We start from the raw sequence: 26,530 nt of genomic DNA, 5'->3' as shown, positions 1-26,530 counted from the left end.
TGTGGTGCTGGGGTTGTGGACTTGCTGGCTGCTGGGGTGCCTGTTGCAGTCCCCTCCAGTGTGCTGCCACTTGATTCCTGCTGCTGCCGTGTCTTGATCCTTGCACCTGAGGTGGAGGCTCTTGGGACGTTGGTCCTGGCCCTCTTTGCAGGCGTGCTGGTAGGGGTGTCCTGCAGCTCGTCGTTGGTATCGGACCCTGTGGTGGAGTAAAGAGGGGCGAGCGTTAGTTATGGGTCTGTCGGATTTGGAATGGCAACGTATCAAATGCATTGGGGTGGTACATGAGGCTGATTTGGGACTGGGCCTTGGAGGTGGTCTCATTTTCGTGTGGATTGAGGATGCATTCATTTGGCTGCCTGCAGTTAGGGGGTGCATGCTGCACATGTAGGGGTTGTTTATGGCTTCTTGATTGATTTGTTTGTTCATTCTGACTTTTAGAGGGCACTGTCAGGGCTAAGTATGTATTGCACTATGGGGTCACATGGTACTGCACATGTTCGTGGTTTGTGGATTTCGCATTGTTTCTCTTGGCCAACCTACCTGATTCTCCGGATGTCGGCACTCCTTTCTCCATCCCTCCGACTCCCTCTATGCTCTCCATTCCTATGGTGGAGGCGCAGATTTCCTCCCAGGGGGTCAACTTGATGGGCGACTCTGAACCCCCCCCGGTAGCTGTGGCGATGTTCCTGTTCGCAGAAAGTATGCTGCGTACGCGGATCCGCAGGTCGTCCCACCGCTTGCGACATTGCTGTGGCGTGCGGGGTGTTGTCCCCACCGCACTTACGCGCTGTGCCACCAGGACCCATATGGCCTTCTTGTTGGCAAGGGCCGTCCTGGTCATTTGACTGGAGAAGACGACGGCGGAATTTTCCTGTAGGGTCTCGGTGAGCACGGTCAGTTCCTCTCGGGAGAAGTGTACCTGCCGCTTGCGGTCACACGCTTTCTTGGCTACCTTTCCCATATTTATTTTTTTAACTGGGGTTGCTAACGGGTTGGGATGTGTGTCAGGGTCGGATTTTTTATGGTTGTGTTGGGATTCGGATTTTATAGTTGTGCGGCGTGCTGTTTCCCGTTCCGGCCACATGCTTTTACTTCCGTTTCCGTATATTTACGGTGGCCGTAATTTGCGGTGCACGCTCGTTACGGTGACCGCTCATTACGGTGACCGCTAAGATGGGTGGCGGTATTGCACCTGGTGCAGCGTACGGCGGCGGTAAGGGCCGTTTTGGGGTCATTTCCGCAATCGCAGCCTTTCGGATTCCGCCATGGCGTAATGCTCGTGCCCGATGGGTCGTGATTGGCCGCACTTTGCTCCTTCGTGCAATGGCGGAAACGCTATTTACGCTGTTGCGGTCCGGTCAGTCAATTTCCGCCAGGGTCGTAATGAGGGCCAATGTATTGAAAATTAGGGAGTAACTAAGAAAAGCTGTGATATTATCAACTTGGGGAGTTTGTTCGTGTTGCTGTAAGGTAATATCACGTGGAATATTCCTGTCTCTCTTATGTGTACTCCTGACCACCTTCCTAGGGTATCCCCTTGAGAGCAGCTGAGATTTTAGTTCATCTGATTGTTGATTGAAGTCTACAACTTCAGCACATGTTTGCCTATATCGAAGGAACTGACCAAAGGGCAGGTTGTCATGTAATGCACACGGGTGGTAGCTGTTGTAATTAAGCAGTGCATTCTGGTCAGTTTGTTTTTTGTAGACTTTGGAAATGAGACCGTCTTCCTGTACTAGGATGTGAAGATCCACGAAATGCGTCTCAGTTTTATCGTAGTCTATTGAAAATTTAAAAAATGTACTACACTCATTAATCCATTGATGGAAAGATAACAAATCGGTCTTACTGCGCTCATGAAGATGTCATCAATGTATCTCCGCCACACCTTAACCTTACTCAGATATGGGTTTGTTGCGGAGTATATATTGTAAGAGGATTCAATTCAGCACTACAGCCAAGTTAACGCCTAGTCTAGAATACTGAATGAAAACCCTTATTGATATATCTTTAGGTCCAGTTCATGCGTCCTGGATGACTACCCTTGTATAACACCCCTCTCTTGGAATCCCCCTGACCCCACTGAGCCAAGAAGTAGTTCTGTTTTGCAAGCTTAAAAGGTTTATTTGATAATTTAAAATAGATATATATATCACGCTTTATAATAAATTAATAATTGAATAGCACACTGGTAAATAGGAACAAAAGTATAATGTGGTACAAAATGCTTTATAGAGTTCAAATGGATGCAAGGTTGAATGAATGAAATGCAGTATAGAAATACTCAATATGATTTCAACAAAACAATGTAATCACTTTTCTCTGGCAATTCCCTCCCCCCCCTTGATGCAAGGCAAGGAAATGGAAGGAAACACACAGTTCTCAGAAATGCAATCAAATGTGATTCAGTTCAATCCCAGCAAGCTTACAGAAAACAGATAGGAGTTTTGAAAACACAGGCCCAAATGCTTTGATATGTGCTAGCAATGGATGAGAAATATGCTGGAAATGCTTTTTAATTCCCTTTCAGAGGTTCAGGGTGAGTGGTATCTAGTTAATATTAGTCCAGGCTCACACTAGCAATGAGGCAGGGATAGTTAGCAGGTAAAACGAATTTCTGGCAAATGGAAAGCAAACAGCAGCAGTTTTTACATGTGAAGAAATTGCAAATCGCGGTAAAATTCGCGGATGCGTGTTCCGCGATTGCGGTAAAACTATAAGGGGTAGGAATGCGGTTCTTGGTGCGATTCAAAGCTACGATTCTAAGCTTTCAAATAAAAGTTATTGCAAGTCTCTAGCACAAACGGTTGCGGAGATATGAGCGATTAAATAAAGGTCGTTTTTCAGATTTGAAATTTTAAAGTTTCAAAAAGACAAGTGCAGCTTTTTGCAGCTAGAATGACAGGTGACAGATTTGGAGCTATCAAGCAGTTCTACTTAGGTTAAATAGATTGAATTAGATGAATTTAAACTAAAAGCTTGGTTCTACACAGTTTGCTATGTACTCACACTATATTCTTGAGTGAAATGGGCCTCGCCATGGATCTGGTCAGGGTTTTGGACTGGGCTCTGGTCTGGTCTGGTCTGGCCTCTGCACTTCACAGTGATCTGGGTCAGCTCTCTCTGCTGGTCTGGGTCTCTCTCTTTCTGGATCTCTGGTCTCTAGTTCTGGATAGATTGAAGTCTCTAGTTTGGCTTTCTGGAGTTTGATGGAGGTAAGTATGGATTTTTCCGGCAGGGCTTCCAGCGGCAGATGGATTTTGAAGGTCCCTATGTGTCCTGACTCTCTGCTTTTATCTGTTTCTTGAGAATGGGTGTGTGTGTTGCATCACTAGACTCGCCCCTCTCAATCGTCATTGGTCCAGCTTTCATCCCTTACTTGATTGGGGGAATGAAATGAAGTGTCATCATGATGAGGTCTGTTTATGATACAGAGAACCCACCCCTGTCAACTTTACACACAATCTATATCTGACCTAAAAACATATTTGCACAGGTACACATTTGTTTAAAATTACATATACATGGTGTGGCTGAATTTAGCCATGTCTCTGTCCAAATCTGCTCATTCTCGGAGCTTGCATTCAAAGAGTGTACATAATTGACTTTTTAACTGCTTTTCCAATTTCCGACATGGACCCAACTTTACATACATGTGTGCAGGGGGTAGGGACATTAACTGATGAAGTTTCAGATTTTTAACATGCACACCTTTATAGTAATATCCACTTTTCCGCTAAAACCCCCCTGAACATACCACCGGTTCCTACCACGTCTTAAACTGTGGGCAGAAAAATCACAAGAATTATGGTATCATTTATAAAATTTTCACATGTCCGCTCTATGAGTTATTCATCTTTTTAAAGTTATGTTCTGGCTCCAAAGGGGTGTGGTTTACCCTCAGCACAAGGTTGAATTTCTGGTTCTTTCCAGTTCTGCCAAGCCAGCTTGCTCTCACAGGCAGTGCTCCTCCCAGCTCCTGCCAAGAGGAAGCTACAATTTACGACTGCGGTAATAAAAACCTTTGCCTGAGTGAAGAGGGCTTTGTTCACTCTCTTGCAGAGCACAGATAATTCAATTATCAGATAGATGGCATATCCTTAGCTTGGGCAGCAAAAGGAAGGTTGGCCTGGGAACACAGTGGTGACTCAAGTTTCACTCCTGATGGGTAGTTGCTAGGCAAAATCAAGTTCCTTAAGCCAGACCTTCAGCTAACTTTTTGTTGCTTTTAAAATAACTTGTAATTTTACACATGCAGCTAGAATGCTGATTCTAAGCGCAAAACTATGACATTTCAACAGTTACAAAGGCATGTGACACCAAACATAGGTCACTCATTTAATTTAACATTTTCGATTTTGGTGGTTTTAAATCCAGTTGCAGTTAGGCTTAAGCTGCTGACTCCATAGCATTTTTGTTATAAGCATTGTTTTTGGGCTCTTCATTTCCCAGATTTTGTAGGCACACAAAACTCCATTCTGCCAAATGTCTGCTGGTGTTCAGTGAATATTTTGCACATGTTGCAAGGTTTGAAATAGGCATTTTGCTTGCCTTCAGAAAAACACACAGAGTGGTTTTAAAACGCCGGCTTTTGGATAGTGGTGAGTACTGGTACTGCACCCATTTTTGGGATTTAAGAAATGAATTCCCCACAATTCTAGGTTGCATTTGGCAATCAGCATTGCCATTCCCAATGGTTTCAGACTACTGTGCGGGCAGTCCAATGGTGGTTTTAAAGCGCTTTGAAGCTAACCGGCGCTACTGTTTTTCCTTTGGCAACCCATTTCCCTCATGGCAACCCGGCCTTTCATTCTCGCACTGGTGGGTGGCAAGTGAGGCAACCATTTTGGTGGGCGCACAAACTGCGCAGCTTTCCTGGATTTCGGCGCACATGTGGGTTTTCCGCCATCTTGAATTTCCTAAGCCCACAGCACCAAATGTTGTAGCAGGATAGCTTAAACGTGGGTCAGGACACCCAACAAGTCCCCCCCACGCGACTGCACTTTGAATTTGAGTCGATGGGGAGTCGCGTGCACAAGGGTTTTGACCCATGCACCGGTCTGTCCGCATAATCTTCTTCCTCTTCTGTAGATGGCACAGTTCAGCATCTTCTTCTCCATCCGGTACTGATCAATCGGTTCTCCTCGCCGGTCCTGATGGGAGTATTGGGCGGTACCCCGGGCCCGTTGCGTCTCTGCTCCCGGTCTCCGGATCGTTCTTCTTGGTCATCCTTCATGGTTTCATCTCTCCTAGGATGATAAAGCAAAAGCGGCAATATCTACTCATAGACGTTTTTCCACCACTGTTGAGGTAGTGGGGCGGCATATGCATTTCATCATAATGAAACATTACATTCTTATTTTGAAAAAAAAAACAGTATCACTAGAGACAGTTTCATGCAAATCACAATATTTTAGAGACTAGATGTGGTATGTTTTATGGTTGGAACTGAATTAGTCTGAGACAGTGCCTGCTAGGATTCCAGAGGATTCCTCCAGTTGTTGCAGAGTGTGCCTGGGATGGCAACATTTCAACTGGTTTATGTGGACCCACTTGTCTTCCCCCTCTGCCGAACCGCCTTTGGGGATGCGGATCTTGTAGGCCACAGGGGAGATCTTATCGACGATCTCAAAGGGTCCCTTCCACGTAGGCAAAAATTTGCGCTGCTTGGCCTGGTTCCTTTGGAAGTTGTATAGATAGACCCGGTCTCCCACCTGATATTCCTTCCTGGAAGTTTTCAGGTCATAATGGGTCTTCATGCTATCAGCTGATCTTTCTAGATTCCGCTGAGCGTAAGCAAAAGCATGTTGGAGGTGTTTCCTTAAATTCTCTACATACTCATGAGTAGTGGAGGCATTTATCAGTGTCTGCTCTTGGGTCCTGTAGAGCAAATGCTGAGGAAGCACCATCTTGCGCCCAGTCATCAACTCAAATGGTGACATTTTGGTTGCAGATGAAGGGGTAGATCTGATAGCCATTAGGACCAGAGGTAATCGGATATCCCAACTTGGCCCAGAATCTGCCACAAACTTCTTTAATATGCTCACAATTGTCCGGTTATATCTCTCTACTGCCCCAGAAGAAGCTGGCCGATAAGCAATATGCAACTTCCTTTTGACCCCCAGTATCTCCCACATCTTTGTCATTACTTCACTGGTGAAGTGGCTACCTCTGTCTGACTCAATCCTTTGAGGTAGACCAAAACGGGAAAAGATGTGGTTAATCATCAAGGCAGCTGCAGTTTCTGCCTTGCAATTTGGGGCTGGGAGACATTCCACCCACTTGGTAAACAAGCATGTCACAGTCAACATGTACTTATTCCCCCTAGCCGAGCGAATCACAGGGCCTACAAAGTCGATCTGTAAATCTGACCATGGCAGTGTCATTCCCCTCTTTTGTAAAGGCGCCCGGTGCGTGAGGGATGATGGCTGAAATTGTGCACACACAAGACACCCCTTCAAATATTGGTTGAGGTCCTGGCCCATGTGTGGCCAGTATGCAACCTCTCTTAAGATTTCCAATGTTGTGTGAAACCCCCTATGACCGGCGGTGGCCGCATCATGGGCGTGACTTAACATCAGGCTTCGGAATGAGGTAGGAACCACCCACTGGTCGTGGCCAGCTTTGGATTTCCTTACCAGCAAACCGTCTTGGATCCGGAACATTTTTGGACATTTCATCAACACTCTTAGGTCCTCTTTCCCAATGTAATCGGTATCCGTCAGGGGAAAGTTCTCAGGGTCCTCAAGGTGCTGGTAAAATTTACCAATAATTGGATCCCCCTTCTGAGCGGTAATCAAATCAGCATCAGGGGTCTCCTTACTCCATTGTGCAATTGAAAGGTCGTTGTGAGCATTTGTCTGGGACCTAGTGATGGCAGTGACCTGGATTTCCCCCAACAGGGACTCAATCTCAATCAGATCCCCTTGGATGGCCCCAGTTTTGGCCAGCTGATCAGCTAAGTCATTTCCAGTTTTGTCTGGTCCCTCTACTTTGGAATGACCCTTGATCTTCTTCCAATAGATGGTCATCCCATTCGAGGTGACCAGATCATCAATGTTTTGGATCAACTTCCCATGTTTCAAGGGTTTGTTGTTAGCACATAACATGCCTCTGGTTTTCCAATTAACCAGGTGCTCCACGAACCCGTTCCGTACATAATCCGAATCTGTGATTATGACCAGTTCGTGGAGTTGATGCTGGACAGCAGTGAGGATGGCCTGATGCACAGCCATCAATTCTGCCACCTGACTACTTCGGGGACCAATTTTGTATCCAGCGGAGGGTTCTGGGGACTCATTCACCCATGCATTCCCTACGCCGGCCACCAGTTCTTTCTCCCCGTTGTTGTCGACATGGTAAGAGCATCCATCCACATACACAGTGGGCATTCCCTCACACTTGTCTTCTTCAAAGACTTTGTGGGGGGAATTAAGGTATGCCTCCATGTTGTCCTTTATTTTTAGACTTTCGTCCTCGAGACAGTTTTCTCTGGCACAATCATGCAAGTCAGCCAGACCTTGCGCGAGGGGACTCTTCTTGTTTTGGCCATATCTGACCTCCACAGGAAAGCCTTGCATTGACAGAATCCAGGAAGTAATTCGGGAATTACTCACATTTCCGGCCCGGATTCTGTCACTTTGGAGATATTGCAGAGGCTGGTGTGGAGTCTCCACTATGATGTGTTCCCCCTGGATAAACGGGCGGTAATTCTTCAATGCCCACACCGTTGCCAGGAGTGCCTTCTCACAATCGTTGAATTTTTCCTCCACAGAGGATAAAGTTTTGCTCGCATAGGAGATTACTTTATTGACCTTGTCATGCTTTTGATATAATACTGCCGTCAAGCACGTATTAGAGAACCCCGTCTCCAGGAAGAACTCCTTGTTTCTGACAGGGTAAGCTAGGCAAGGCGCTTGTGAGAGGCTTCTTTTGAGTTGTTTTACTGCCTCGGCTTGTTCTGGACCCCATTCCCACTTGACCCCCCCCTTCAGGAGATGAATCAGGGGTCTGGTGATCTCTGCGTAGCCCTCAATGAACTTTCTGCTGTAATTAGTCAGTCCAAGGAGGCTCCTTAGTTCCCGCAGAGTTGTGGGGTCTTTCAGTTTCTGAAGTGCTTCCACTTTCTTTTCCTGGGGACAGAGACCCTGAGGAGTAATCTCATGCCCCAAGAAATTAACACGGGTTCTACACCACTGTGCTTTCTGAAAGGAAAGTTTTGCTCCGGCGGCCCTCAACTGTGTCAGAACATAACGGATCTCCGCTATGTGTTCCTCCACAGATGAACTTTTGATGAGGACATCATCTACATAAGCCAAGTTACCCCTTGCACCCAAGTCAGGCATGGCCTTGTGTAGAAAAATGTTGAATTCATTGCCGGAGTTAAGGTATCCGAAGGGAGTCCGGGTCCATGTGTACTGCTGGCCCCCAAAGGTAAAAGCCAGCTTGTATTGGTCCTCCCTACTGACAGGCACGGTCCAGTATCCATTGGTCAGGTCTATTGCAGTGAATACCTGTGACTCCTGAATCTGGGCCAGCCCTTGGTCAATGTAGGGAAGAGGCCATCGGGAAGTGTGGACCCGTTTGTTGAGCTCCCTGAGGTCAGCGCAGAGTCTCCACTGGCCGTTTGGCTTCAATATTCCCAGCACCGGATTATTGAAGGTGCTGTGGACTGGACGGATTATTCCCCGGGACTCAAGGTTCTTAATTATTTCAGTAAGGGACTCCATTGATGCGAGAGGCAAGCGATATTGCTTCACAAACACAGGAGTCATGCCAGGGTCCGTGGGGATTGTTGTGGTGTGGATGTCGGTGCGACCACAGTCATATGAGTCTACCGCAAAGAGATCTTGGAAATCCAAGAAAACTTGTTTCAACTTTTGCTTTTGTTCCAGAGTCACACAGGCATCAGCTAGGTTGACTCTCTCTTCCACCATCTGCCTGAAGCCTGGAAAGACTTCTGGTTTGGCTATCTCCGCGGCCTCCTCCAGCTGGGTGGAGAAGTCCCTGGTCAGAGTGCTGATTTGGACCGGAGGCTTCAGGTGGGCAAGGCAGCCTTCATGAACCTGGAAGATCACCTCATCCCTCCTGAAGTCACACGTCACATCTTCCTTACCATAGGGGCAGGAAGTGTACACCAGGAAGTTCCCCCCATGCCGGGTAAAAATCCTGTCTGGTGTTGCGTTGTCATCACTGTCACTGTCAAAACAGTCCTTGGGGATGGGTCCTAACAGTTCATTTACAAGATCAATGGAGAAATGTCGGTCATCAACCGCCATTCCAATAATGGTGCCTGCGGCTAGAGTAATACTCTTTAAGTCGCTGTTATCCACCTCTATTAGAATGGTGTCATGTTCTATGTTGACTAATGGAGTTGGGTTTACCCCCAACCCTTGCTGTTGGAAAGAAGCATTTAGATGTATGTAAGCATCAGGGTTTTTCAACTCTTGTCCCCTTTTAACTTTCACTTCCAGGGAGAATTGTCGGGTCCTTTCTGGGATGGTGACTTCCTCTTTAACCTGAATTTCAACTGCATAAGGTAGCAATTGAGCTGACCTAAATGCTTTTTCTGGGTCATCAAAGCCCATGGGATTATCCGCTAATCGGGACCAAGCTTTGAAGTTTATTAGGTCCAAACTAATGGCAAAGCGATTGAGAATGTCACTGCCTAAGTAAAAGGCGGCAGTGACGTCTCGCACGACCCAACAATTGTGGACTATGCTCTTGTTGCCAATGGAGATTTTGAGCATACACCTGCTTGGCAGGAGATGTTTTGAATTGGGTGCTTCCAGGTCCATTTCCCATTTGTCTATCAGTTTGAAGGTGGGAATGGCTGGATCTTTTGGGAGTTGGCGAAACATGGCTTCGCTGATGAAGCTCTTACCATTGTTCACGCACACTCGAGCGAGAACAGAGTCCTTCCCATCATTTAACTGAACAGGGATGAACAACTGCTCTCCAATTTGCTGAATATCAGCCAGGCTTTGAGCTGATTTCACATCTTTCTGGACTATAGGAGTGGGAGTTTCAGATTGTGGATTGGTATAGAATTTCAGAGTGTTTCCTTCCAGCGTGGAATACCACTTTAGACTGGAAGGAAGGTTGATTTTCAGAAATAGAGAGGACCCCCCATCACCAGTCTGTTGTCCTACTGCTATTACTGTCACGTCTGGAATCTGGTTGTTCTGGAAGTGAAATTCTACTTGGTCAGATTTTTGTTCAACCATGTGGCATGTGCCGTTTAAACTAACATGGTTGACACTCTGTTTCAATTTTATTGGTCGGCTAGTCTGGGTCCAGAGGACCTTGTTTACACAATCTATTAGGGGTGACAACCTTCTCAGGAGGTCATTCCCTAGTAAACAAGGGGTGCCCTCTGGGGTCACAACTATGACCGGGTGTTTCAACTTATGTCGCCCAATTTTAATGTCCAAGTCTGCAGTCCCCTCAACGGGAATTTCCTTCCCGTCAAAGTTCTGTAGTTGTCCCGGAAGAGAGGTGAGAGGAATTTGGTAATTCTCTCCCCTTCCTGCATTCAGTTCGTCAAAGGCCCTTCTGGACAGAAGGGTAGCTTGAGATCCAGTGTCCACCAGTGCTGAGATTGTACCCTGCCCCTGTACTTGTACCGGGGCATAATATCTTCCCTCCTTCTCCTCAAGGGGGCACAGATAATGTACATTTTTGGACAACTGGTGGGCTAATTTTCTGGTTTTGGACATCGCTAGCGAGGAGATTTGGGCAGAATTCTGTGGAGAGTCTTGGGAATCTGAAAGAAAAAATTTGCAACTGGAGATCAGAGCCATTGTGGGTTCCCCTGGCTCCGTTTCTGGGCCACCCCCCCCTTTTGGGAGGCAGTCGCCAGGATGGGTTTGACCCAGGGGATTTTCTTGCTGTTGGTTCTGGGATGAGATGGTGGGCGGCGGTAGCTCAGTCTCCACATCTCCCCAGTCTGGATTTGCATCCCTAGGGACCCATTTTTCTTTGGGAGGAGTTCCCCCCTCTCTGAAGGAGAAGATCCTTTCCCCAGGATCCTCTGAGGATCCCTCTCCCTCAAATTGGAAGATCTGTACCTCCTCCTCAAACTGAGTCTGTTTGGGTCTTTTGTTTCTCCTACCCCCCCTCTGCTCCTTAGGAGGCAGACTTTCAGGGGCAAGAGATTTTGTTTCCGGTTCCTGGGTTTCCAGGGGCTGTTTACAAGTGAGGAAGGAAGCTTCCTCCAAGGCTTTACACCCCCCTTCCCTTTGTGCCTCCTCCCTGGGAACCGGTGATTTATCGGGGTGCTGCCCCCGTCATTGTTCTGGAGCACCAGGTCCAGAGTTGGGTGCGTTCTGCGCCGGCATGCTGATCTGAGGGTTCTGCTGTGCCCTCAGTATATGACCCATATCCCGCGCCATGTTTTGAACCTGGCGCTCTAACTGGGAAACCCGCTCAGGCTGATACGGGGCCCTGTTTTCTCCCCTGGGCTGATCCCGGGAAGGGTAGCTGTCCCTCCTCTGGTAGTACCCCTGGTTGGGAAGATTTTGGTACCCCTCCACCCTTGGCCTCCCCTCTCCCGGATTCAGTGGTCTGGGCTCAGGGAATTGAGGAAAGAAGGATGGATGGTTTTGGGGCTGAAAGTCGGGTGGATATCTGGGGAAAAAGTTCTGCCCAGGGTTTGGTAAATTTCTGCCCTCCTGTGGGAAGTTTGGAGGGAAGTTCCCTGGGTTAGGTGCTTGTCTGGATCCCCCCCCTTGGGCTGGAGGAGTCCACACATAACCCAGGATGGGTCGATTTCCCTTGTAACGTGGACTTACATAATCAGGAGAGCGAGGGACCCCATTTGTGGGGCTGCCTCCCTGGCTCCCTGTCTGTGACTGGCCCGAGGACCTTCTGGGCCTAGCATTATTAGGGGCAGGTAGGTTTTTAGGCCCCCCCATCTCCAAATCCAAAACGGGGGTGACCTTTACCTCTGCCACCTTGGCAGCAGCAGGGGTGCTGCTGGCTTTGGGGTTTTTCTGGGCATTGCTTTTATTTTCTATGGGCTTCTGCACCTCATAGATGCGGGTAGCCTGTTCAATGACCCAGTCTAAAGATCTTTTCTCGTGAAAATCCCTCACGAGCTGGGTCATGATATATTTGGGCAAGGCATGGAAAAATGTATTAATAAATTCCCTGCTATCCGTGCGCACCCTTCTTGTGGTCTGTGCAAAAGCACGCTTTAACTCCTGCACAAATTCTTGTGGGGCCTGATCCTCCCCACATTGCAAATTGTAGGCTGCCTTGCGAGCCTCTTGAGGATTTCTGTGAACAGAAAAATGTTTCAGGATGGCCGCCTTATATGTGGACCATCTTAAATGATTTTGGTCCTCCAGCCCCGCAAAGAAACTGGAGTATTCCGGGGAGAAGGTCCACTTTACATATTGAATACAGCTTTGGCTGTCCTTCATATGGAAAGTCTCCATCATTTGTTCAAACAACTCTAAGTGCTCCCAAACAGAATACTTAGCGTTCTTATGGTAAGGCGTGATGACGCTCCTGATCGCCTTAATCTGCTTTAAGGGGTCCTTGAGCAAGGCCCTTTTTGCCTTATTGGCCTTTTTGGTTCGGGTAACCCTTGTCCATTCTTCGTCGGACTCAGAGGCACTGCTCCCAGAGGTTCCCGTCTGTTCTTCCAGGTTTTCCCGGATTCTGCGAGCCTGGGAATGGCTGGCAGAATGTGGGGACCTGGTCTCCTGTGTCCTGCGCAGTTCAGAGGAGTCTTCAGATTCCTCCTTGCTGTCAGGATTTGATGGGTACCCCCTCCACTGACCTAACTGGGCAGAGGTTTTCAGGATGCCCTTAATGGGCCTACTCTCCTGGGGTTCCCCACTGAACTGTATTGTACTTGGGTGCCCATACCCGGATGCCCACCCCTCCATTCCTGGATGGTACTGGCCTATGAGCCCCATACTCTTAGCTGGATAGTAATCTGCCATCCCTGTGGCCCTGTGCTCATGTGCGCCAGGGGACACGGGGGTGGTAGAGTCCAGGGACTGGGGAAGATGAAGGCCCCTGGTGTTAGGGCTCCTGCGGTTATGGTCAGGAGTCTCTCTTTCCCAGCGGACCTCATCTCTATCCGCCCCTGCTCCCTGTTGCAATGCAAGAGCCTGCATTTGTGCTTTCAGTTCCTCTGTTAAGGCCTTACTCGACTCTATCAGTTTCTCCTGCATCGCTACCTGCTGTTGGAGCCTATCATTGTGTTGACAGAGGGCCTCATTTTCCCTCTGTGCTTCCTGGTTGGTCCTGGAGAACTGGGCCAGTCTTTGCTGCAGGAGGGTTACCTCCTGAGCTGTGTCCCTATTGGCCTGCTCCTTTCTTGCTATAGCATCCTCCACCCTTCTGGTGTGCTCTACCAAGTTCTGGTTTTCTTTTTGGAGGTCACCCAGCCCCTGGTGGGCCAGGTGATTTTCTTCCATTTTCCTTTTTAAATGGCAGACTTCCTGGCCTAAGGCGTCTCTTTCCTGACTAAGAGCCTGCATTTGTGCCGCCAGGTCGTCCCTTTGCCGTTGAAGGGCACCAGCTTTTTGGCGCTCCTCATCAAACTCTGCCTGGGTATCCAGGTCTTTCAAGATCAGCTTGTTGCTCTCTACCTTCACTCTATCTAGATGACTTTGCAGGGTGGCTACCTGCTCCGTGCATGCCCTGTTAAAGTCTAATTGTTGCTCCAGCTTTTTCTGGCTCTGCAGTAAGGAGTCCAAACTGTCTTGGTGCTCCTTCTGTAGGGCCAGAAATCTGGTATCCTGTTCTGACTTTTCCTTTTGCAGCACATCCATATCCTCCTTTATTTTAGTGATGTACCGTCTGCTGTCATTTTCTGACTCCTGGCTCCTCTGCAGCCTCTGCTCAGAAGAGTCCAGATCAGATTGGGCCTTCTGTAATGCCATCTGTTGCCTATTTGCCAGATTTTGGCTTTCCGCACATCTATCCTGCATGTCTCCAACGTATAGGTACAGGTATGCTGCTATCCTGGCAATCTTATTGTGTTCCTCTTTGGCTTTAGGAGCCATATATAGTTCACTCAGGGCCACATGTAAGGGACCCTGATCTCTATATATATCTGACCCTGTTTCAGTGACCTGTTGTGTGATGGCCTGCAACCACACATCCTGGCCCTGTTCGGTCCATTCACCTCTCACAAATAGCTTATGCAAGAGGTGCTCTCTGGCTATTTTCATGTCTACTAAGGTCGTCATTCTAGAGATTGGTCTCTGTCCTGACTTACAGAAGTTTGTATTTTATTTTTGCAGAACAGAACTTTTCTTGGAGTGTCCCTTTTGAGGAATGCTTCACAGCGTAATGCAGCGTGGTGATCCGACTGGATGTATGTATCCCGTCAGTTAGCACACTGTATTAATCTGCACAAATGGTAAATCTAACCCAACGTCTCGGCTCGAGCCCCCACTTGTAAGAGGATTCAATTCAGCACTACAGCCAAGTTAACGCCTAGTCTAGAATACTGAATGAAAACCCTTATTGATATATCTTTAGGTCCAGTTCATGCGTCCTGGATGACTACCCTTGTATAACACCCCTCTCTTGGAATCCCCCTGACCCCACTGAGCCAAGAAGTAGTTCTGTTTTGCAAGCTTAAAAGGTTTATTTGATAATTTAAAATAGATATATATATCACGCTTTATAATAAATTAATAATTGAATAGCACACTGGTAAATAGGAACAAAAGTATAATGTGGTACAAAATGCTTTATAGAGTTCAAATGGATGCAAGGTTGAATGAATGAAATGCAGTATAGAAATACTCAATATGATTTCAACAAAACAATGTAATCACTTTTCTCTGGCAATTCCCTCCCCCCCCTTGATGCAAGGCAAGGAAATGGAAGGAAACACACAGTTCTCAGAAATGCAATCAAATGTGATTCAGTTCAATCCCAGCAAGCTTACAGAAAACAGATAGGAGTTTTGAAAACACAGGCCCAAATGCTTTGATATGTGCTAGCAATGGATGAGAAATATGCTGGAAATGCTTTTTAATTCCCTTTCAGAGGTTCAGGGTGAGTGGTATCTAGTTAATATTAGTCCAGGCTCACACTAGCAATGAGGCAGGGATAGTTAGCAGGTAAAACGAATTTCTGGCAAATGGAAAGCAAACAGCAGCAGTTTTTACATGTGAAGAAATTGCAAATCGCGGTAAAATTCGCGGATGCGTGTTCCGCGATTGCGGTAAAACTATAAGGGGTAGGAATGCGGTTCTTGGTGCGATTCAAAGCTACGATTCTAAGCTTTCAAATAAAAGTTATTGCAAGTCTCTAGCACAAACGGTTGCGGAGATATGAGCGATTAAATAAAGGTCGTTTTTCAGATTTGAAATTTTAAAGTTTCAAAAAGACAAGTGCAGCTTTTTGCAGCTAGAATGACAGGTGACAGATTTGGAGCTATCAAGCAGTTCTACTTAGGTTAAATAGATTGAATTAGATGAATTTAAACTAAAAGCTTGGTTCTACACAGTTTGCTATGTACTCACACTATATTCTTGAGTGAAATGGGCCTCGCCATGGATCTGGTCAGGGTTTTGGACTGGGCTCTGGTCTGGTCTGGTCTGGTCTGGCCTCTGCACTTCACAGTGATCTGGGTCAGCTCTCTCTGCTGGTCTGGGTCTCTCTCTTTCTGGATCTCTGGTCTCTAGTTCTGGATAGATTGAAGTCTCTAGTTTGGCTTTCTGGAGTTTGATGGAGGTAAGTATGGATTTTTCCGGCAGGGCTTCCAGCGGCAGATGGATTTTGAAGGTCCCTATGTGTCCTGACTCTCTGCTTTTATCTGTTTCTTGAGAATGGGTGTGTGTGTTGCATCACTAGACTCGCCCCTCTCAATCGTCATTGGTCCAGCTTTCATCCCTTACTTGATTGGGGGAATGAAATGAAGTGTCATCATGATGAGGTCTGTTTATGATACAGAGAACCCACCCCTGTCAACTTTACACACAATCTATATCTGACCTAAAAACATATTTGCACAGGTACACATTTGTTTAAAATTACATATACATGGTGTGGCTGAATTTAGCCATGTCTCTGTCCAAATCTGCTCATTCTCGGAGCTTGCATTCAAAGAGTGTACATAATTGACTTTTTAACTGCTTTTCCAATTTCCGACATGGACCCAACTTTACATACATGTGTGCAGGGGGTAGGGACATTAACTGATGAAGTTTCAGATTTTTAACATGCACACCTTTATAGTAATATCCACTTTTCCGCTAAAACCCCCCTGAACATACCACCGGTTCCTACCACGTCTTAAACTGTGGGCAGAAAAATCACAAGAATTATGGTATCATTTATAAAATTTTCACATGTCCGCTCTATGAGTTATTCATCTTTTTAAAGTTATGTTCTGGCTCCAAAGGGGTGTGGTTTACCCTCAGCACAAGGTTGAATTTCTGGTTCTTTCCAGTTCTGCCAAGCCAGCTTGCTCTCACAGGCAGTGCTCCTCCCAGCTCCTGCCAAGAGGAAGCTACAATTTACGACTGCGGTAATAAAAACCTTTGCCTGAGTGAAGAGGGCTTTGTTCACTCTCTTGCAGAGCACAGATAATTCAATTATCAGATAGATGGCATATCCTTAGCTTGGGCAGCAAAAGGAAGGTTGGCCTGGGAACACAGTGGTGACTCAAGTTTCACTCCTGATGGGTAGTTGCTAGGCAAAATCAAGTTCCTTAAGCCAGACCTTCAGCTAACTTTTTGTTGCTTTTAAAATAACTTGTAATTTTACACATGCAGCTAGAATGCTGATTCTAAGCGCAAAACTATGACATTTCAACAGTTACAAAGGCATGTGACACCAAACATAGGTCACTCATTTAATTTAACATTTTCGATTTTGGTGGTTTTAAATCCAGTTGCAGTTAGGCTTAAGCTGCTGACTCCATAGCATTTTTGTTATAAGCATTGTTTTTGGGCTCTTCATTTCCCAGATTTTGTAGGCACACAAAACTCCATTCTGCCAAATGTCTGCTGGTGTTCAGTGAATATTTTGCACATGTTGCAAGGTTTGAAATAGGCATTTTGCTTGCCTTCAGAAAAACACACAGAGTGGTTTTAAAACGCCGGCTTTTGGATAGTGGTGAGTACTGGTACTGCACCCATTTTTGGGATTTAAGAAATGAATTCCCCACAATTCTAGGTTGCATTTGGCAATCAGCATTGCCATTCCCAATGGTTTCAGACTACTGTGCGGGCAGTCCAATGGTGGTTTTAAAGCGCTTTGAAGCTAACCGGCGCTACTGTTTTTCCTTTGGCAACCCATTTCCCTCATGGCAACCCGGCCTTTCATTCTCGCACTGGTGGGTGGCAAGTGAGGCAACCATTTTGGTGGGCGCACAAACTGCGCAGCTTTCCTGGATTTCGGCGCACATGTGGGTTTTCCGCCATCTTGAATTTCCTAAGCCCACAGCACCAAATGTTGTAGCAGGATAGCTTAAACGTGGGTCAGGACACCCAACAATATTTTCTTTCTCGAAATGTTCCACATACAAATTTGCAAGGCAAGGGAAAAAAGTCGCACCCATAGTCGTGCCAGAAATTTGTTGGCAGAAATGATTGTTGAACAAGAAACAATTCTTCGTTAGCGCTAGCTCTGTGAGTGCAGTAATAAATCCAGCATGTCCAGGTGTTATATTCGTTTCTGCTCCAGATGTCTTCTCACCATCTCCACAGTTTCCATTTGAGGAATACTAGTGTAAAGGGACTCCACGTCCATTGTTACCAACCACTGGGTTTTGGCATTAAAACGCAGAGTGCACACTAGAATAAGCATGGCCGTGGAGTCCTTCACGAAAGACTGCATTTTTGGTATATCGTCATGCAGGAACCTGTCCACGTATTGTGACAGAGGTGCCAGGATTGATTGGATCCCCAAAACAATTGGTCTTCTAGGTATTGGCAACACCCCTTTATGCACTTTTGGTAGAGCATAAATAGCAGGTAATCGTCGATGTGGCGGTGTTAGAAAGGTTGCTTCTTGTGCCGTGACCATGTGTTTAGAAAGTGCTTCCATTGGGGTGATTAGCCCACAAATAATGGATGTCGGATCTGTGGGTAGTTTTCTGTAGCTTTTTTCATCTTGTACGAGGGCATTCGCTATTTTGTTATAGTCGTCACGGTCCATAATCACTGTGGCTCCCCCTTTGTCAGCAGGTTTTATGATTATTTTTGTCATTTGATGCCAGGTTGTTAAGTGCCTGCAGTTGCTGTTTTGTGCAATTGTTGTTGATGAACATCTGCTGACAAAGGGGGAGCCACAGTGATTATGGACCATGACGACTATAACAAAATGGCGAATGAATAGGACTAGAAAAACAGTCGGTATAGATGAAATACAGAGAATAGGCACTGACAAGATCGCCCTTTAAATCAAGGATGCCCATAGAAATATGGGCGTGTGTATCTGCAACCACAGCCCATTCCAAAATGGTGGCCACAACGTAACGGCACAACGCCGTCAATAAATCTATCATGGTTTTCCATGATGAGCCTTTCGCCGCCAATACGAGCAGCGTGAGATTCAGCTTCAGGAGCTTAGCTGCACGCTTGCCACTACGTGGAGGAAAATTAGGTAAGCTGTGCGTGTATGAGAATTACTGCCTGCACGAGAAGCAATAGCACACGAAAACCAGGCAGACACACACGTGGCCTAGCTGCGGGTCCACAAGCTTGTGCGTTACACTGCACAGGGGCCACAAACAACTTAACAACAGGATGGCGTCGATGGCCATGCCGGTGCATCTATACATAAGAATAACACTCCACAACAGCGTGTTAGCAAAGAAGTGTTGTGAGTAGTGTAATCCAGACCACAAGAGATGCGGAAACCATCATCTCTCCATGTTTTTTCACAGTATCACCCCATGAAAAAGAGTGAAACGATCCTGCTCATACTTGGAGTGGACACTGGCACCTATACATTCGAAGTACTCTGTCCGACGCACATTTCATCTACGTCTGAACAGAGTGAAAACCAGGTAAAATAGAGAATGCAATATCAGTTTACCATGTATACTTTGGAATTCCACTTATAGTGGACAAGAATAGAAATGTGAATGGTACACGCCTAGAATCTGGGGAAGTGGGTTCCTGCAAAAAATGTCCTTGTACACCATACAATAATTTACCTAATCTAAATAGCACATGTGAAATAGTATGTGTCCTGACCTCATCTGGTTTATAAGAAGTCACTCTTCACTTTTTCATTTCTGTCCCACAGAGTACACTGTGCCATATCTGATGGGCGAAATGATTGATTGTCACAAGCTTAAGAAATCGGTCCTGATGAAGATGGTGTATGAAAAAAGATGTCATTGAAACCGGTCGACCAGACTTTTTAGATGCCTTCAAACTAAGGGAGACACTGAGAAAAATCATCAAATATATCGACTTCTACCTATTATTTAGGATATTTAGGCTCTGATTCATGGATTATTTGCGCTGAAAAAAACGGGATTTGTGCACCATTCTGCCTGCAAATCCATGTTAAACAAATGGGGATTTGCGCGCAGAATGGCGCACACATCCCGTTTTTTTCAGCGCAAATAATCCATGAATCAGAGCCTGAGTCTTGTTTGCATCTACCGTATGTCTACGAAATGAGTTTGAGAACGTGTAAGAGTGACCAAAGTAATCTATTAGAATAATTGCAAAAAATAGATCTGCATAACATCTAAGCAGAGAGACAACTTGCATTTAGCCGTTCTCGCTTCATCTTGTTTTTCTAAAACATATCATCGACTTGACCAAGCACACTTCATGGAGGGCGAATAAATTGTTCCCTAGAAACATAGTCCGACGTGTATAGCTTGATCACCCGATGAACACGGTATGGGAATAATCATCCCAAACCACTTTTTATCATCATTTGTATTTTAAGCTGTAATGAACTCATTGTAGCATTAGGGTCAGTTTCCCTTCTGCCTATCCCTTTTAGATAGTGGTTGCCACAGCACTACCTAGGGCAAAACAACATCATTAAGGGAAAGAGAGTTCTCCCAGCCAGGGCGTTTGTTAGGGAACACAATAATAGTGTGAATAAGAATGATTGGCAGAACGAAAGCCTTACCTGTCCTTTGTTTTGTGTGATACTACCCATGCGGTATGCCATCACGTTTAATACTTGATGGTCCAACTCATTCCTAGAATGAAGGCATAAGGAGAATGTGCTTGAAGGAGCCATCACTGCTGCAAGGACTTTCTGTTTGCAGGTCAAGGAAGGGCGGCAGCAGGTGGCAGGGTAAGAGACATTTTCTCGCATATCAGAGAAGATGGGAGGGTCACTGGCAGTGGACAGTTTTAGGGGTCCAGCCAGATGGCAAACTTATCCGCGCTTACGAAGGGGTACTGGAAGCAGGGATCGAGGTTGGAAGTGGGATAGTGTTACATATTAAGCAATAAACTCCAAGCCGGGGGTGGAGGGGGCAAGGAAAGGGCCATTACTGCATTGGGTAATATCCACACGTCCCCCCACCGCTGAGGGGTTTATTGCTATTAGTATCCTGGGTGCACTTCCTGGGATACTAATAGTGTAGGCGAGGTTGGTGCGATTGAAAGACCGTGGGTTTACCTCCCTTGTTCGGTAACCGGCACTGCATCCGGGAGCAGGTTATGAGGTGGAAAGACTAAACTGGTAGCCTCATTAGAGGTACAGCTAGTTTTTGGTGGCCATATTGGGAGATTAGAAATTGCGGCATTAGGGATCAAAATAAAGGAAGAAGAAAAAAGATGTGTTTAAGAGGATTATTGGTGGCATTGAAAAACTGTATATAACCTTTTTGTGATGTAAATAAAGGGAAATATGCCTGTAGGGACATAAAGGTGCACAACATGAATACAAACGAATATAATGAAACACCAACATTCTACAGTTATGCAAGAGGAAAAAATAAGGGCAGATAACGAAATGTTCCAGGTGTATTTTTTCCCAAAGGCCGATTTGAGTACCAGATTTCTTCACGTGATTACTCATCTTTTTTAAGCTTGCAGGGTGTTACAAAGAAGCCAGGTGCAACAGGAGGGAGCTTTGACGTATATATCGGAAAAGGGAATACACAGGACAATTTCCCTCTCCCCCCCCTTTTTCCCCCCTTCTTTTCGTTTTTTCCCCCCTCCCCGGTCCCATTCAGCTGACGGCCGCCCTGACTGCAGCGGGCCCGCTTGGAATTACACAGCAGTGTTGTTCGTGTTTCCCCCCGGGAGTTCCACGGCACCGCCGTACACACTGGATCTGTTCCCTAACAGACTTCCAGGTACCCTTCATGATTTACCACATATTTGGTACAAGCAGGGAGCACTCGGTTTGTGGGGCACCACCATTGGGGAGCATGCTGGATTAGAATGAGATCACTTCTTTTCCACCACTTCCCTGTTTATAGGCAGACACAGGAGTAAGTGCTTGGTGATTTTACCATTAGTTTAATTATTTATTTCTTTGACTGTGGAGATTTTATGTTAAGCGCAATTTTCACAACCGCACTTCATTTTTAAATTCTCACCTAGCTACCAGGATACCTATGGTAGGGAACTCACACTCTATTTGTTTACAATCTTTCCTTTCCTCTTTACACTGAACTCCTCCTTTACTTCATTCTCCTTGCAGAACTCACCAGCCCTGAAGAAGGCGGAACATTAAAACTGATCCTTAACCTTTATGGGACCAGTCTCCGCCGAAACGCAAGAACGTGAGGGGAGTGCTGGGATTTTTTCCTCTACCCACACATCCTTTCGCCTCCATTGGAATAGATTCCCCCACTGCGTTGGCAAAACCTTGGAAACAGACGATATACCTGAACAACAATCCCAGGCCATTTCTGTCTTGATTTTATTTTTCCAGATCTTCACACTGGGAACATTAAGGATAGACTCCTCGATTAGAGCAGCACAACAAAAGGGTGTTTGTCTTGGATAGAATTTTCCCCGAGACCCTGGCAGGACAGATAGACATACCCAGGTCCTGCCACCTTGCTGCCAACAATAACCGCATTTCCGGTTATATCTTTTCAGTTTATCAAATCTTTACCTCTCTGCATATCTGTTGCTCTTTGGATACCACCGTTTTTGACTTAAATGCATTTCTTTCTGTGATGAAATAACAGATCGAATTTAGGTGTGTGCCACACCGCACCAATTTGTTTTATATGTTTGAAGACTCATAAAAAAGTTTTGTTGTTGCTTTTTCTCTGTTAGTTCTTTGTTGATTTTTCACTTGTCTAATGCTTGACATATATTATATTATATATTTAAAAAAAAAACGTTTGTTATGTGAAAAATGCCTCACGGTTGTATCTCATATATTGTGCTAAGAGGATTTATTTTCTCAAAAAATTGACCTTAGCATTTATTGCCTATACATAGAGCTACTCAGGGGAGCCCCAGGAATCAAATGACCCCCACTTCAGCTCTTTACCCCCGGCATAGCGACACTTCTTCCTTTTTTGATGATTCATCGGGTGTTACAAAGAAGCCAGGTGCAACAGGAGGGAGCTTTGACGTATATATCGGAAAAGGGAATACACAGGACAATTTGCATCATTTGGGACAGCATACATTCTGTCACTATGGTAACTGCTGTGTCATTCAAGGGAGGAATGGTGTTTTTTTGTCAGTTCATTGAAAGTTAGGCTGTCATGCTGCTTTCCATTTTCATCTGCAATGACTTGGAAAGCATTAACATGCAATGCCCGGAGTACTTCATGACCGCGGCGGGCAACATTTATTTGAATATCGAACCACACTTTCAATTGAAGTGTCTCTGGAAAGTGAATGTTACAAATTCAAGATGTGTGCAGCTTGAGGAGATCAGTGGGAGAAATTGGAGCTTTGTGCACAGCTAGGTTGTTCCGGCACGTTGGAGATGTTTGATTATACTGACAAAAACATTGTTGGCACTAAGGAATTGTTCTTTGTGCATGATGTTAAGTTTGCGTCTATAGGCAGGATTATTTAGGTGACGGTTGATCCCAGAGCGTAGAGAAATTCAGCTTTGCGGCTGGGACTCGTTACCAGACGCTGTGCGTACCGCTGCGTAGAATTGCATCAGAAGGGAGGCTAAAACAGGAATAGGTTCATGTTCAAAGGATTGTGAAAGCCCTTTTTGATTTAGCCAACATTGTAATGTATCAACTGCCCATTTAGTGGCACATCGTGTATTTTCTTCTGCTTTGCTTAATTTAATGTGGCTCAGTTCGCTGAAGCACACAGTAGCATGTCAGCTAGTTTTGCCTGGACCACTTTTAAATTGATTAGCAGCATTGGTGATTGTGGATTGTGCTTCTTTCAAGTTTGTCTTCGGTTTCCATGGAGCTATCTTCCAGCCATTCGTCAAGTGTAAGATTTCCCGTGAGGCCGGAGGACATTTCTGAGGCACCAGCAATGGAATAAGAGTGATCATTATATGCAGAGATGTTCATAGTGCGGGCAGCTGGTAAAGGTTGCAGCGGTGCCCACGGGAACAGAAGGTAAGTGATTGTTAGGCTAGTAACTCCCGCATTTCGGCCAATTGCTGTCGCCAGGAGAGTACCAAACATGGTGGACTGGTACTAATACAGCAAACGGTTAATGTTGCGTGCAAAATTGGGCATTCACTTTGGTGAATCTGTGCTCTTGAGTGGCTAAACTTTAAATAATGAGGATTTCTGTGGCTTGTCCCTTTCGAAATCAAACCCCCTCCAATATGGAGGGGTGGTGGGGCTGGGCGAGCAGTGGTGGCAAAGCAGCCGTCAGGGAAGCACACCCGCTTGACGGCAGGGTGGCCGCCTCCCCCTTCTTGACCTCTTACCTTGGCATGGCAATTGTGACGCAGGGGAATCAAGCATAAATCGGATGCCATTTCGAGGGCTGGGGTTGTGGGGGGGGGGTCGTTCGAACAGGTTTTCGTGGGTTTGGTGTGGCGGGGGTCCTCTGGTGGGAAGGCTGCCATTTAAGGAGCGACCAGTTTATTTCTTTGTTTATTTGCATGCTTCTATAGCGCCGAAAGCCCGCAGGCATCAGGACGCTGTGACACAAAACACGTACAGAGCTAGATGGACATACTAATCACTGACCTGGAGGGTAACAGGGGAAGCTATTTGAAAAGGTGAGTTTTCAGGAGTTTTCGAAATTGGAGGTGGTTTTCTTGGCTTCTCAGTGCTAGCGGAAGGGCATTCCACATCTGGGCCGCCTTTACTGTGAAAGATCTGCTCATACCTGATTTGAGCCTGTGCTTCTGTTCAACTAGTAGGTTTTTTCCTGCTGAGCGAAGCTGTCTCTTTGGTGAGTAAAATTCGAAATGTTTCTTCAAATAATAGGGCGCTTTGCCGAAAAGGCAAACCAAGGAAGGGTGAGCATCGTCTGCCCCTCCTTGGTGTTCCTGCAGCCAGTTCCTGCTCTGAGCCCACTCCAGCCACAAAGAAGAAGTCGTGTTTTCCATCCCACCCACCCCTCATGATTTTGGGAAGGTGGGGCAGGTGTGTGAGGACCATATGTACAGTGATTTGCCTTTGTCAGGGAATGCGTAGGCAGAAGGTGACAGTAACAAAGGCAGGCCAGGCCGCCTCTCACTGTGAGGGTTTCAGTCTCAGCGTGGTGTCCGGGGGGCTGCGATGAGGAGGCAGTTGGACATTTGAGAAGGAAGGGGCCTCCTGCTATCGCCTCCGAAGAAAGGGCATGGTGGGGGCCCAGGCAGAAGGCTATGAGCCCCGCTGCCATGCACCGCCCAGGGGGTGTGGTGTATGGTCCCCTGGGCCATCTGTCGGAATATGAGGAACCTGTGCTAATGTAGTAGGTTGTTTGTTACCTGATTGTGGTCTTGAATTTGTGAAACGGGCCACCATTTATGGTTGGCTGTTTTGTGTGCAAGGAAAATAAATGTAGACAGACAATCAAGTGCACTGTCAGTGAAACCTTGCTTACTGCCACCTGCATTTTGGCATGTGGCCCATTTTGGTGGCTTATGGGGGTACAGTTGGCCTTCACCATAGCACCATTGGCAATAATAGGCTAGAATAGCACGTTTGCAGTCAATGGTGTGGAACCGGGAGCATCTCCTGGTTGCAGCAAATTAACCAGTATCTGTGCGGGCCCAGTATAGCCAACTGAAAGCCAGATCCCTGAAGGTAAATTCAGTGATTCTTCTCTATGCTTTGCAACAGCTGCCTATCGAGGTCAAGCCACCCGTGATGGAATGCAAACATGGGGGAAAGCGGTAGTGAGGCGTGGGAGATGTGTCAATGGAGGTCATGGCTGTGCTACCAAATGCTAAACGAGAAAGAGAGAGAGAGAGACACTCAGGTGTTCCCTTTAGGAGGGCTTTTCCCCTTACATAATTAATCACTTAATTCATGCCACCTGTAATTTCCAATATAGGCTGGTCGTGCCGCTTTTAAGGACAAGCCAAGTTGTAGTGTCTTCATCGACTCTTTGACTCATTATATTTAGTGTGATGTTTATGTTGCAGTTTTTCCGTGAGCAAGTAGCCTGGCTGGGTATGTAGCTCGAGGGACAGTGTGTGTGGTTTGGCAACCATATGTACTAAGGTTCGCTTGATCTCCCCTTGTGATTGCCTGGGTATGATTGTCGCAGGTGATGTCACCATGCCGGTGTGCAGGCATAGACTGTGATGTTCCCTTCTCTGGAACACTGTGAGCCACCTTAGTATTTTCATCAGAGATGTCGTGCATGTGGGTTTTCCTAGACGCCTAGGGTGGCCAGAGGTCCTGGTTTTGCTGGGACGGTCCCAGAATCTGGCCCTCTGTCCCCCTGTCCCGAGAGTTTTTTTTATTCAAAAACCACATCCTGGTTTTGGATAAAGGGAGGCTGAAAGTCCCGGTTTTGAGGAAAGTCTGGTTGACACAATTGTATCGCCAGCATTTATAAACTAAACAGACCTGACAATATTTTCACAAGTTTGCCATCTGAGGATGGGCTTGAAGCACCAACCTTCCAGGTATCATCAACATGCAATTACTGCTTGTGCTGCAGAGACTGACTGGGAAACCAACTGAGAAACCAGGAACAGTGCCTTTGTTATTAACGTGTTGACATCCACAGTTAAAACTGCATATGCAGATACTTTGGAATGGTGGGAAGGGTGAGGTGGGTTGGGTTAAAGGGGCAGGGGAATGGGGTGGAGCATGGAGGGTTTGGGGTAGTCCTTCTTTTGTGTTGTTGACCGCCCCCATTTTTTGTCTTGAAAATCTGTCCGCTCTATAAACACCACCATAAGAGTGAGTTGGGATCTGCAGCATTAGTCCATTTTCTACAACCAGTAGAGAGCAGCAGGATTACAAATGAGTCAATTGGCTGCATAAACTCAACTGGTGTCTGGGGGGGGGGGTGGAGGCGAGATTTGTCCAACATAAAGTCACCAGTTCAAAAGCTAATGGTCAAGAGTCCCTCCCCACCCAGAGCAAGAAGTGTCTGACAAGGAATATCATGCAGGCCCCGGGTTGCGGGTGATGAACATCCACAGGCAATAGGGCTATCAGGGACTTAACCCAGGGGGCAGTTCATGGCAGTCAGGTGTGAGCTCTAGA

The sequence above is a fragment of the Ambystoma mexicanum genome, chromosome 1p (assembly GCF_040938575.1).
Source record: "Ambystoma mexicanum isolate Mex_15411 chromosome 1p, UKY_AmexF1_1, whole genome shotgun sequence".
Lineage (NCBI taxonomy): Eukaryota > Metazoa > Chordata > Amphibia > Caudata > Ambystomatidae > Ambystoma > Ambystoma mexicanum.
This window is presented reverse-complemented; position numbering follows the sequence as displayed.